Source organism: Brachyistius frenatus, unplaced genomic scaffold, assembly GCF_029030835.1.
Source record: "Brachyistius frenatus isolate BFR_SWC_R1_liver_20210118 unplaced genomic scaffold, ASM2903083v1 Contig_15, whole genome shotgun sequence".
Lineage (NCBI taxonomy): Eukaryota > Metazoa > Chordata > Actinopteri > Embiotocidae > Brachyistius > Brachyistius frenatus.
This window is the reverse complement of record NW_027210614.1, coordinates 6,034,206-6,043,972: the sequence shown is the minus strand read 5'-3', so window position 1 is coordinate 6,043,972 and position 9,767 is coordinate 6,034,206.

Below are 9,767 nucleotides of genomic sequence, written 5' to 3'. Positions count from 1 at the left end.
AACTCCAATCCACCTCTAGCATACAATGTTTTAGGAAAGTGTTTAGTACATTTCCAGTCATTTTACCACAGTTCTCTGGAAGATTATTCCAGTCCTTGATTAAGAAAAAACAGTTAGCAAAGACAGGCTCAGGTAACTTTTCTCATCTGGCACCTGGGGTTGACCTCATGCCACCAGGTAAATTCCATTTAACTGGGATTCTAGCAGCAATAAGTGTGTGTGTGTGTGTGTGTGTGTGTGTGTGTGTGTGTGTGTGTGTGTGTGTGTGTGTGTGTGTGTGTGTGTGTGTGTGTGTGTGTGTGTGTGTGTGTAAGTAAGCAAGCTTGTGTTTGCATGTGCACGCATGTATGTGCATGGTAGAGATAGACACACTCTGTGAGTGTTGCTCTGTGTGTGTGTGTGTGTGTGTGTGTGTGTGTGTGTGTGTGTGTGTGTGTGTGTGTGTGTGTGTGTGTGTGTGTGTGTGTGTGTGTGTGTGTGTGTGTGTGTGTGTGTGTGAGAGAAAGAGCGAAGAGTGAGAGGCTATCTGCAGACAGAAACTAATCAGTGTGTGTGAGATAAGAAAGCAGCCTTTATGGTGTATGGTAATCAGCCCCCCCTCGGCCTGCCACCGCCATGCATAATCACCACGACTTATTCACATGATTGATGAAATATGCGTCTGTGAAATCTGAGCCGCTTTTGTTATCATCCTGTTTTTCCATTCCCCCTTCTCTCAATCTTTTCTTGTCTTATTCAACCTCTCTGTCCCTCTCTATATCTATCCCCTGCTCTGCAGTGGCCTAAGATGTTTGGAAACATGTACAAACAAGAAATTACACACACAGCATGAGGTCCCTCTTACATTTACACACACAAATACCAACACTCACTCGACACATATTTTTCTCTCATAAGTTAGTAATATGATGCATGTGAGTGGAATGTGAAGAAAAAGGGAAAAAAGAAAACGGGTGAGAGACAGTGACTAAATGAGAAGACGCATTAATTGTTCTGTCCTGCAGAGAGAAATGTTGGCTGGATTAGAGGGGGATGAGAGGACGGAGAGAGAGAGAATGATAGATGGGATTAGATAGATAGATGCTTCAGAGAGCTCTTGTCATTGACACTCAATTGCATTAATCAGGGAACAAATGCAGAATTCACAACTAATGCAGCAGAAAGAAACAAAGACAAACCATTTAAACAAAAAAGCAGCATCAACTCCTCACGGGAACGTAGCTACCGGAAACAGTGGCAAGAGTTGGAATGTCTGAACATGGTGACGAAATGTTATTAATGATCGGTAAAACAGTCTCATCCTGGAAGGATTATCATAAAAAAATACAGCGATCATGTGAGTCAATTACCACGACTTAACGGCTTTATCAGCCTCACCTTTTCACGGCACAGTGGTTCAATTACAAGTCAAAACAGCTGCCTTCAAGCATTTTATCCATCATCCTCCAAAGCCATATTTTGACTGTTATATAACAAAATATAAGATAGTTGCTGCCATGACAACTTTCAGGAGCTGTAAATCCTGTGTGGGGGTATTACAAAACATTGTGAAGTGTTTTGGTATCTGACAATTCTTCAAGCTCACTAATCTAATACTCTAACTTGTCTTCTTGAGTCAAATTTCATTGTCTCCGTGCCACTAACTCAGTCCTCTAAGAGACCTCTAAGAGAAATCAGGCCACAGTTAGACAGAAAGCATTTCAGAAATATTTTTGACTTGTCCTTGTCATGTGTGTCTGACAGAACAATAGGCTTCTATGTTAATCAATACAGCTGTCAAAATCAACAATATAACAGTTAGCTTGTCACACGCCTTATAAGCAGCAGCCGTGACCCAAAGTGTATTTCTTCAAGTCTGTTTTTCTCCGTTTTATGCGCACAACTGCTGTCACTGTGTATTGGGCCCTAAGCACTTCTAAAACATGGGTGATCTATGCTACCTTTGCTGTATCTGAACACCCCCTGTGTGACACACAGACAGAGAACTCGGAGCAGCTGCTGCTCTGCTAAACATGCTGCTCACACTACACTTTCTGTGTAGACACAGTGTTAGAGGTGTGGGATAGAGCAGAGTTTTGAGTTTTCTCAAGTTGCACTTTAGAAGAGTAAAACGACCTCGGACTTAGAGAAAATCCAAGCTTAGGCTAAACGCTGGGATATGTTTTAAACAAAGAAGTTTGTTGCAGGGCAAAAAGCTAGAATTTTGGTCCTTTCCAAAGGAATTCATTCATTCAAGTTGGCATTCATGAAAAGTAACAGAATTGTGTCTATTTTCTATCGTCGATTATAACATTTGAAGTGTGTTACAAACGTTGTTTGACCATAGGACAAGTATAGGGGCACCTCAGTAGGAAAGGGCTATGAGAGACAATGCCTGGGAAGAGGTCTGTGACTACAACTTTGATTTGGTTTGAGAGCAGGCACTGGGGGAAGGTGGGGGCTGAGGCTGAGGGTAAGATTAAGACTGGGGCCGGGGCTGGGGCTGGTGAATTAAGGCCCCCCAGCCTCGGGGTGCTATTACACATCTATAATGAGAAACGGAGAAGAGGGAGGCTTGTCTTTGCACCTCGGCACACCTTAGATTAAATATGCACAATTCCCATGCAAAATCGGCCACGAACAGCCGGGACCAGCATTGCTGTCTAATCCCCTGTGCTGGAGTTGTTTCAGCCAGGGTTAACAGGCTCATCAGTCAACACAGGCTGCTTTGCACAGGACATCAAGGCCATTTGCAGGTTTAAGTGTTTGTGATTGCTTCCCCTTCCAGGTCCCACCGACACACACACACACACACACACACACACACACACACACACACACACACACACACACACACACACACACACACACACACACACACACACACACACACACACACACACACACACACACACACACACACACACACACACACACACACTTCAATGTTGGATAGTGGACATATGAGCCTGTAATAAGACCTACTCACATGTATGCGCATATATGAACCATGTTATAGCATAGATAAAGGTATGGCTTTCACATATATATCAAGCTGCTTACAAGGTACAAAACCAAGTATACAAAATACAAACATACGCTGGAAAAAGCCGTGTAACACCAAAAGACGTAGAACGGTAGATCTAGATAGATAGATAGATAGATATATAGATAGATAGATAGATAGATAGATAGATAGATAGATAGATAGATAGATAGATAGATAGATAGATAGATAGATAGATAGATAGATAGATAGATAGATAGATAGATAGATAGATAGATAGATAGATAGATAGATAGATAGATATGACAGCAAAACACTCATGTAAGTCTACAAAATGTATGTCTGTTGTATCCTCGGTGTCCATCTACACTGTAGCTCCATCACATTGCATTTGCATTTCACAGCCAGGGTTGACTTCTATCACCAACACACTATTGTATGAGAGGCCTGTCATGTTCCTCCGCTGTGTGTGTGTGTGTGTGTGTGTGTGTGTGTGTGTGTGTGTGTGTGTGTGTGTGTGTGTGTGTGTGTGTGTGTGTGTGTGTGTGTGTGTGTGTGTGTGTGTGTGTACACTGTGCACTCAGCTAGAAAAAAAGTTGCTGGTAGGTACTGCAGATCAAGAAGAAGGAGAAAAAGACAACAAGTGTGAAAAATAAACAAGACAGCAAGGCAAAGAAGGAGTGATGGCAGGAGAAAGAGATAGACAGTGATTATACCACACTACATACTGTATGGTTCAGTGGAGCATATCTGTGCAGGGACAGGCAGTCCATTAAAGTAGAGACATCCCTATCCAGCTTGTCTGCCTGCTTTCTCTTACATCCATGTACACATGGAGAGAAAACCATCTACATAGACCTGAAAACAGTCTCCCATCTTGATTTCACCTCAGAATAACTATGATGACATAGAATTTTAAACTGAAGATAGCTTTTATTTTCATGTTAATGCTGCCGCTGCATTTTACTGTGCCAGTGGTTGTGTTGTCTTGTTGGGTGTGTCATGGGATGCAATGAAAACAACTTTCTGTAAAGACGAATATCAAAATAATCGTCATGTATACGGTACATAAAAAAATACCTAATTTTCTGCTGAATTATAATCCTTGACTCTCACTGAGCTAACGCTATGATTTAAGGATTGTAAAATTTCTTGGAATGAGAGATTTTACTTTTCTGTTAGTTAATGCCATCTAATGTCCATTAATGTAACACTAAATGATTACTTGACTATCACTTAAAAATATTTTTTTGACAGGTTCACGTGTGTAAACATAATACAGGTTTTTATCCTCTAGTTTACAGGCTGTTCCAAACTTGTTGTGAAAAAGCCTTGACTTAGACGCACCGGTTATGTTCAGAACTAAAATAAATCTAAGCCTACTACTTCTGTCACTCAACGAAGGCCGAAATTGAGAATATTTCCATGATAAATTGCCAACATTTTTTATTTATTAGTTTAAAAAGGAGCTTGACACAAATTCATACAATTAAGTAAAAAAAAATTGGCCAGAGGTGACCAGAGTTAATCTGGTCAAGTCGGGTCCAATAGCTTTGAACATAAATAACAGCCTAATGTCATTCATTCTCTTAAGTCACACCAAAATATGACTGCTAATGATTTAATTGAAACTGTCCATTTAATAACATGCTTTGCACACTTGGCCCTCATTGTTACTCTGTATGCAGGCCTCATGGTGCAAAATGCCACCGTAATGGAAGCAAAGTGTTGGGTTAATTGATAAAGCTGAGGTCCTGAGTAGGAAGGAGTATGGCAGGGGGAATGTTTTACGGCTGTGCAAATGAAGGGGCTGCAGAGTTTTACACACGCTGTAAAATAGTTATGGAGAATTAGCATTCCTTATTTCTCACCACAGTAATACAGACACTAATGTAGCAAGGCTGGATAGATGGGTGGACATGATACACAGGGAATATATATACATACAGACACACAGGAAAGGTAGACACGTGAGTTTGTGCATGCTGCCCCTGCCCGTGATTTCATTTTCTAACCTAGTTCAGTTTCCGTATTAATTGCTAATGAATGCAGTTCCCATTAAAAAGATCCTTCATACATCAGTTGTATCCATTGCGGTGATACATTACGACTGAGGCCATGTAGAGGGAGCCGCCATGTGTGTGTGTACGCAGACAGACTTTTCCTTTCCCGTCTATCCTGAAGTCTTATACAGAACAAGAATAAAGCCATCTAAGAGTAGCTGTGAGGAGGCTATGAAGTTGTCTCTTTGGGGAAAAGAAGGGTGTGTGTGTGTGTTTGTGGCCAGAGAAAGAAACAAAAACATGACTGGAGCGAAATGAAAGTGAATGTGTCTGTAGGCTATCAGCAATACTTTGTGTGTATGCACATATTTATGTGTATGTTTGTGGTTGTATACGTGTACGTGCAAGAGGAAAGGAGGATACTGGTGTGTTGTGGTGTGTGTTGGTTCTGATCAGATACTGGCTTTTGAAAGTTGTGATGGACGTCAGTCTAATGCGAAGGGAAGGAAAGGCTTCGAGCACAGACAGACACAGACGTGACCACTCACTGTAGTGTACTTGATTAGCACGTAGCCTCCTAATTAGCTATCCTCTGTGGTTATAGGCAGAACCGCTGGTGACATGGCTAATAACACAACCACAAAATTAGCATGAACAGAGAGGGCTTTCCCATATCTGCATTTGAAATTAGTCATTGCTGGTGCATTTAGCTGGTGCAAAAGCTACAAATTCTTCGTAGTATTCCATCGTACGGTCCGGTATTGGCTGTACGAAACTTTCCAAATTCAAGAAGTTTAGTTTACTCATGAGACTTAGCCTGTTGTACACTTCTCTTCGCCATTCAATATGGTATAAAACAACTAAAGGATGATGTAGAAAATGACTGATTGAACACTCGTGGTTTGAGCTACAGAGAACTCTAGTGTCAACCTTTCACTGGACTGGTCCCTGGAGCCTATAATACCAAAAACAAAAGTTTTCCTGTGTTTTGATACATGTATTTGATGATCTCTATTCAACCTGTGTTCACCATGTTTCAATATGTCTGATCCATTACCCGGATAATGTCTGGTTGTGAGTGTTGTCCATTCTGTAGCTGAATTTTCATGTCCTACAATTGCTCTTTTGTGGGATTAAACTGCATGGGCTGGCCTTCGCTTAGTGTCCGCATCGATTTGGTTTCCTGTTGCCAGTTCATGGGTTGTGCTTTCTTGCTCTGATCCAGGGACCTAGCCATCACAGATTGGCTTTTGTCAAAGTTGCTTAGATCTTCATGTTTGCTCACTTTTCCTGATTCCAACACGTCAACTTCAACAGCTGAGTGTTTACTTGCTGCTAATACATCCCACTTCTTGACAAATGCAATTCTAACAGAGTAGTCAGAGTTATTCACTCCACTCACCATGGGTTTTAAGGTTATGACTGATCAGTGTATGAAGTTAATCTTAAACGGGGAACGTGGGCAGTGAGAGTGAGGGCGCATATGAGCCAGAAAAGGGGCAACCTTTACACAGCACCTGATGGCCTAAGACAGGGCACTAAGATCCTGGAGAGGTGAGGACTGGCATCTATGCGATTATGTGTGGATGTGTGTGTGTCCTGATAGGCTGGACCACATTTACACTGACAGACTTTCTCACTGTGACCCAGATGGCTAAGGTAAATAAAGGTCCAGGGGTCAAGGGCTATTTCTAGTGCTTGGTTTGGACTGGGGACGCTGTGCACATACTGCCAAGAGCTGTGATGGTCAAGCCAAAGAGCCAGGGTCTGGAAATAGGAAAAAAAAACTGGGCCATGTTAATGACGAGGCTTCAGGCTGTGTAGAGAAGATGAAACAAGGCTTAGTGTGATGATTACGAGCAGGGCTAGGTAATGTGGCAGAGGCTGGGTGAGAGGGCTATGGCTAGGGTTTGAAAATAATTAGAAGCATGGCTGGATAACATAGCAAGATGATGTGGCTGGGGGGAGGCCGGCTCGGCACGGTATGAAGATGATGAGTACCAGGGTTGAGCTGTCCACTCCACTGGCCCTGTGAGCTGTGACAAGAAGCTCTGCTGGCTGCTGCTGTAGCTGGGGGTGATGCCAATGATAGGACTAATGCACTAATTACCACAGAGTGAGAGGAGAGAGAGAGAGAGAGAGAGAGAGAGAGACAGTAAACAGAGGTAGAGACATACAGACAGATGGAAGTTGAGATAGAGAGACAGAAAGGGGGGGAAATCTGAGGTCTGATGAACTCTGAGTGACAGCAGTATGACAGGACAGGGCTGAAGACAGGCACCACTTTCTTTATCATTTTCTTAAACAACATCTAACAGCAGCCTTATAGTAAACGGAGGAAACGTTTAGGATTCCATCAGAAATGCAGTTAGATGATAAGGAATAGCTATATGTGCACACACACACACACACACACACACACACACACACACACACACACACACACACACACACACACACACACACACACACACACACACACACACACACACACACACACACACACACACACACACACTTATTTACGTACCTGCATCTAATTTAGCACAGCACTCTTCTATTGTGATGCACTTTTTGACCACTAGTGGTCATATAAAGGAATATTTTGATAAGCAGATGGCAATACTATTTTTATTGTATGCACCAACAACAACAACATGCACAACACGAGCGTGATGTGATGACATAAAACATTATGTAAATATCGGTACACAAATTTCGATCATCTCAAAATGTAATTATCCCTTTATAATGTCCAATGATTGCATACCTGATTTGTTGTTGCAAATTAGGTTAAATGACGGATACTTTTTGGACTTGTATGACGCACCCAAGGGATCACAATGCAAATTGTTTTTGTGCCTTTGCAATACGTTTGCTGTCTCTTGCGCCGAGTAATTATTTTGCATTTGCATTGATGTGTTGGTCCAGTTCAGTAATAATACACTATCATTTCATGAAAATGCTTTGGATCTACTTCAGAAAAAAGACATAATGTGATATTTTAAGTGATTCATTTTTTTATTTTTTTTGCTCATTATTGCTTTCCAAAGGCCCAACTTTGACACGATATAACTATGTCTTCTACATGTCTGTACAGGTTGAGGCTGTGGCTGTGGATATAGTTACTGCTTGGACTATAGCTGCATTTGTCATCGAATCTATGACCTTCTATGGTCATGGATATTGTACTTGTGCTGTACTGTGGCTATTCTTTACTGCTAATAACATTAGCCAAAAACGCATCATTAAGACATGAAGGATTAGACTCAGAAGTGCTTCAAGTATGACAGATGTTCTAGCAATACACTAAAAAGGTTCAGGAACGCAGAAGCTTCAAGACAAGCATTATTATGTCAATCCACCGACACAGACAACCACAAAATGATTATTTACCACACATGCAGATCTCCAACCTTGCTACAAATACTGTATTTTACAAACACTGCCTGATACAAAGTTTGTAAAATGTAACGAGCAAATCTGATCTTAGTCCGCCAGTCTCTGTTGTCAGCTGGAGGAGACCCCATTTACCCGCCCACTCACTCCCCATACTTATTTATCTCCACTTCCTGAGGCCATGTTAGTTCATTCCCCTGTCGCTGCTCTCTCTGTCTTCCCTTGCTCCTCTCTCTCTTGTTTCACTCCTCGTTTCCGGGCAATTGGGTCTGGGTGCTGGTGGTGGGGAGTAAGGGGCTGGGGTGGAGCTGCTGGGAACTTTGTGTGTGTGTGTGTGTGTGTGTGTGTGTGTGTGTGTGTGTGTGTGTGTGTGTGTGTGTGTGTGTGTGTGTGTGTGTGTGTGTGTGTGTGCTGGGAAGTGAGCTAATAAAGGACGGTGATCCATGAAAGGCCTTGAGCAAAGACACAGTCAATTACCTAATGCCTGGACCAGACTGCAGGGCCCACGCACACACGTTCTCTCACTGACACACACACACACACACACACACACACACACACACACACACACACACACACACACACACACACACACACACACACACACACACACACACACACATGCATGCACCTCATTTACGTATACATGGAGAGGGGCCAGTGGAGGGCATAGCTGGAAATTGTGTGTGTATGTGTGTGGGTGGGTGTACATATGCGTGTGATGGAGAGCGGCGATTTATTAAATTGCTGTCACTTTTGACAAATTTGTGCAACACAAGTTGAAAAGGTTTAGATTGCACTGCTTCTTTGTTTTTCATCTTTTCTTTTCTTTCAGGGGAGAATTATATTGTAGCTTTCAAATCGAACCCAGACAACGCTGTAAACTCAGGACTGCTATCAGTCTATACAGGCTGAAAGCTGGTGTCTGAGCTGAGTTTAATGTCTGACGCTGACTGACTTTGTTATGATGAAGTGAAATGACTCTAAATCTACGGCACACACTAAAGCCAAGTTTCTTCCCTTTCAACCAAGCACTTTGCTCTTTTCAGTTTTATGTTGGTAAGTGGGAATACCTTGAAATAAATAGATTATATACAGGTTTTTACATCTTCATTATCCAATGTAACACACCAGGCTTGTGTGGTTTACACCGTGAAGGATTCTGTGTGTGACGGCAGGGCAGAAAAGAAAGCATTCATCAGCTCTGTATGTCTGCAAAGTGTTTGATATCTTAATGCAGAGTAGTTATAGAAGATAACATATGCTTAAATGTTGTTTTTACTTGCATGTTTATGTCTTATTTCAATCGTTCATTTATGCTTTTGCATGGATGTCCAGAAAAATAGGTTTACTACTATGACTACTTTATTAATAATAAT